Genomic DNA, 5,613 nt, shown 5'->3' on the forward strand with positions numbered 1-5,613 from the left:
TAGGTTCTTTTCAGATTCGGTTTCTTGAATGGAAATGAAATTTGGAAATGGTTCGAAAATATTAGGTAGGTACACATGTTGGAAATAATACTGGGGGGGGGGGGTGAATCAGTATTTACAATTCAATAATATTTCATTTCCCAAACAGATTTATATATGCTACTTCAGTGAAGTGAACTTGTGTGTGCACGCTGCTGTGATTAGAGAAACCAACATATACCCAAAGAACTTATGATTTAATAACTTTATCATGTGTTTATCTTTAATCAGTGCATCAGTAACTTATTATACAGTAACTATGTGTAGTAATAACATAATAAACCATCACACACATGAACACCAAGATTTAAGGTGGAAACCTAATGCAGGAGAAAAACCACCTTTTGTTGTCGTCTCTGTCTTCTTTAATATAAAGAAAGTTTGTTTACAATATTGTACTGGCGCAGACTCATACCAGTACCAAGTAACCCACCTACAGAATGCTACAACCTTCTCTCATTTTCTAGCTTCTACCAGAAGGGAGCTACAACCCCCAAGCTCTTGTACTAGCCGATATGTTTACTAGTACATAGGCGCTGACCTATAGAATGCTATGGCCTTCTCTCTTCCTCTAGGGACCATGTTTCATTAACTTTTAGACTGGATGCTCCTAGTACACAACAATAAAAAAGGAAGGCCTTGTTTCATCAAATTTTCCCATTGGACCCATCAGAACTTTCAAACAGCATCAAACAACAATAAGTTAATTTGAACAGTTAGATCACTGTCACCAAAACACTATGCTGAACCCAGAAACTTGCATCACCATTCAGAACCAGCTGTAACCTCAAAAATCATAAATCATAATGTATACGCTACTTTGTTGAACCCAACCTACGCGTATACACTACTTCCTTTAACAAAACTTGAGTATACCTTCAAAACTACTGAATCATAAAATATTCTGAATCAGATTTGTACCAACCAGTAATATTCTAAACATCTACTGTCAATTTACAGAGCTATGGAAAGTTAGTAGTAGCGGTAACCCTTCACACTTAACTAACTAATAAATCAGACACAAACTCCTTATGCATTCAGTTTTACTTTCAGATCTAAGAAGACTTCATTGACAGACAACAATAAAGCAACACCATTGATAAGATGGATTGGTCATTTCTGAACAATAGGATTTTCCTTTGCATACGCTACTTGGAAGAGTCGAACTGGCATGTATATGTGCCTTTACCAAGGCAAACCACCGTATAGATCTACAAATATTAACTCACAACTCCGCTGCTATTCCAGACTTTAGACATACCCAGATCATGTCATTTAAATAATAAAACATGTGTAAGTAATCAGATCGAGCATCATTCAATGATAAGTCATTTCAGGTCTCATGATCCTGATCCAATATTGAATTCAAGGTCCATAAAATATTTCAGATCATATCACAATCATAGCCCCTGCAACATAAAATTTACTTCATATAGAAGTATTCCTGAGAAACCCTTTCACTTGCACACTTGGCCCTTTGATATTCTTCTCTGTTATGAAACTAGCTCACAAAAAGATAGAAAAGAGAGATCCATGACTTAGAATTCAGCCTCTTCGAGGGGGCAACCTCCTTTACATTACATAAATGAACAATTCTTGGATGATACAAATGACAAAACCTCCTTTCTATATATAGGAGTCTAAGGAGTCACCATGTAATCCAGCCGACCTAACAATAATAATATAAAGCCACAAAAATAACAATAGAGGGATTCTATGGGGCACAGAAATAACAATATGGGGGTAATAGGGGCACAACAATATAAATAAGGGGTATAACTACAATAGTAATGGGGTAATCACTAGTATTATAGGGACCCAACATGCCCCTCTCCTTCAAAAAAGTGTTGTCCTCAACGCTTGAGTAGTTCTGGATACTTCTGCATAAAATTCTCATCCTCCCATGTGGAATCTTCAGCGGATAAGTTCTTCCACTTGATAAGATACTCTGAAATTGATCGATTTCGTAGCTGTCGAGTTCTTGTTTCTGTGACTGCTTCTGGTTCCAATATAATTTTTCCTTCCTCGTCAAGTTCTGGCAATATTGTTTGAATTGGGAGCTTGTCACCTATAACCTTCTTTAAACATGAAACATGGAAAACTGGGTGCAATCGAGAAGCTGCAGGAAGCTCCAATTTGTATGCCATAGTACCAATCTTTTGCAACACCTTGTATGGACCATAATACTTTGGTGATAATTTATTATCCTTCTTAGCTTGCTTTAGGGACATTTGCTTATATGGTTGTAGCCGTAGGAATACCCAATCACCTACATCAAAACTTCTTTCACTGCGATGTTGATCTGCCTGTTGTTTCATTCTATTTTGTGCCAACACGAGGTTATCCTTTAAGAGTTGGAGGACTTGTTGTTGATGTTCGATGTGATGTTCCACTGCCTGAACCTTAGAATTTTCTCTTAAATATGATGTGATGGATGGTGGTTGATACCCATAAAGTGCCATAAATGGGGTCATTTTTGTTGCTGTATGGAAGGAAGTGTTATACCACCATTCAGCCAGAGGCAACCATTTGACCCATTGTGTCTGTTTATCAGATACAAAGCAACGAAGATATCCTTCCAAACATTTGTTTACTATCTCAGTTTGCCCATCAGATTGAGGATGATAAGATGAGCTATGAGCTAACTGAGTACCAAGACAAGAAAATAATTCTGTCCAAAAATTTCCAGTGAAAATGGGATCTCTGTCACTTACAATAATCTTTGGGTTTCCATGTAGCTTTTGAACTGTTTCCATAAATGCAGTAGAAACTGTACTGGCTTTAAATGGATGTGATAATGCACAAAAGTGTGCATACTTGGTAAGTCTGTCAACTACCACCATGATGACACTCTTTCCCTCAGACTTGGGTAAACCTGTGATAAAATCCATTGAAACCTCCTCCCAACGTTGGCTTGGAATGGATAAAGGTTGTAATAGACCCGGTGTCTTAATTGTTTCAACTTTATTTTGCTGGCAAACCAAACATTCTGCCACAAACTTTTGAATATCTGATTTAAGGCCATCCCAAAAAAATTCCTTCTTAACCCTGTGGTAAGTTTTTAAAAATCCTGAGTGCCCTCCTAAGGGAGAAGTGTGCAATTCCATAAGAATCTTTTGTTTTAGCTGGGAATTCTTACAGAGGTATAAGCGATCTTTGTACCATAACGAATCATTTTTCCAGCTAAATGTATCAGAAGTACTGGAATCTTGTTGTAGCTTTCGAATAAGTGCCCACACTTCTTCGTCATTCTTCCATTCCTCCCTTGCTTCGTTTATCCAATCTGGTTGGATAATAGAAATGGCACACAACAATGCTTCCACATCCTCATCCTTTCTTGAGAGTGCATCTGCCACCACATTTTGCTTCCCTTTTTTGTAGATGATTTCAAAGTCATAACCCAACATCTTTGTGACCCACTTTTGTTGCTCTTCAGAGGATAATCTTTGTTCTAAAAAGTATTTAAGGCTATCATGATCCGTTTTTACCTTGAAGTGTCTTCCCATTAGGTAGGGTCGCCATTTCTTAAGTGCATGGAGTATTGCCAACATTTCCTTCTCATAAATAGCTTTGCTTAAAAACTTTCCCTTGATTGGACGACTTTCAAAAGCAATGGGTCTTTCATCTTGCATTAGAACAGCACCAATTCCATTTCCTGAAGCATCACATTCCACAATAAAGGTTTTTGTGAAGTCCGGTGTAGCTAAGACCGGTGCTTGGCACATTGCCTCTTTAAGATGTTCAAAGGCCTTTGTTGCTTCCGGAGTCCATGAAAATGAATCTTTCTTCAATAATGTTGTTAGAGGTGCTGCTATTCTCCCATAATTCTTAACAAACTTGCGATAATACCCTGTCAACCCAAGAAATCCTCGCAGATGCTTTATGGATGTGGGGATTTTCCATTCCTTAATGGCTTTAATTTTGCTAGGGTCTACCTTAACTCCTTCATGAGATACAATATGACCCAAATATTCCACCTCCTGGACTCCAAAGAAACATTTGGATCTTTTTGCATATAATTGTTTCTCCTCCAATAGTTGTAGCACCCTGTCAACATGTTCAACATGATCCTTCCAAGACTTGCTGTAGATTAGTATATCATCAAAAAATACTAACACAAATTTTCTAAGGAATGGTTTGAAAATTGAATTCATCAAACCTTGAAATGTTGAAGGTGCATTGGTAAGGCCAAAAGGCATGACCAAAAATTCATAATGACCCTCATGAGTTCTAAATGCCGTTTTCGGAATGTCTTCAATCTTCATTCTGATTTGATGATATCCCGAACGAAGATCCAACTTGGTGAAGTAAATTGATCCATGCAATTCATCCAGTAATTCATCAATAACAGGAATGGGGAACTTATCTTTAATAGTGAGCTTGTTGAGCTCCCTATAATCTGGACACATGCGCCATGATCCATCCTTCTTGTGCACCAATACTACTGGAGCTGAGAAAGAACTTTGACTCGGTTGAATTATACCAGCCTCTAGCATTTCTGCAACCATACGTTCAATTTCACTTTTTTGGACATAGGGATATCTGTACGGCCTGATGTTTGGAGGAACACTTCCTGGAATCAGATGAATAGCATGATCATGATCACGCATAGGTGGGAGACCCTTGGGAGTCTCAAATACCTTGGAATGATTGTCCAAGACTTTTTGGAGATCTGGAGAAATAGATGATTCCAATGTGGAAACATCTAGCGAACATAATTGTGCAATTACACCTCTTTGCTCCTTTTTTAGAAGCTTTGTCATACCATTAGAGCTGATTATCTTTCCTGGTTTCCCTGCAATACCCCTTAATTCAACTTCCTTTCCTTCCGAAGAAAATTTGATGAAAAGTTCTTGAAAATTAAAAGCTATTGTACCCAAGGATTGTAGCCATTGGACTCCTAGTACAACATCAGCACCTCCCATTGGAATGGAAAGCATTGGGCTAGTCAATACATATTCTCCCATGGATAGCTTGATATTATGGCACTTTCCAGAGCAATTTATTGTTCCTCCATTTGCAATCATCACTTGACACTCTGGTGCTGGATATAGGAAGCAATTCAATTCTTTTGCTACCCTACAATGAATAAAATTGTGGGTGCTTCCTGAATCAATCAACACTATTACCTTTTTTTTCTTGATTTGTCCTTCTATCTTGATGGTTTGAGGAGTGGTAATTCCCGCCAATGCATTACAAGATATGGTCGGATTTATTTGTTCTTCATCTAGGCTTTGTTCCTGGAATATATCCTCTTCTTTTGACCTTTCTTGCTCCTTTTCTTCTTCCTCTTCACAATCTATGTAGAATAATTTCTTCTCAGCACACTTATGACCTTTTGTGTATTTGCTATCACAATTGTAACAAAGCCCTTTTGCTCTTTTTTCTTCCAATTGTTGTGGTGTCAACCTTGTAGGTTGTGGAAGACTATGGGCAACAACACTTCCGTCTTTATAGTTGTGAATGGTATGCTTCCTAGTTGCCATAATTTTGCTTTCCATTTTTCTTGCTAACCTGAATGCCTTCTCTAATGAATCAGGTTCCCAAAGGCGCACATCATGTTGGATATTATCC

The sequence above is a fragment of the Pinus tabuliformis genome, chromosome 4_2, assembly GCF_031772625.1.
Source record: "Pinus tabuliformis cultivar Carrire ecotype Pingquan chromosome 4_2, CPIR1, whole genome shotgun sequence".
NCBI classification, from domain to species: Eukaryota; Viridiplantae; Streptophyta; class Pinopsida; order Pinales; family Pinaceae; genus Pinus; species Pinus tabuliformis.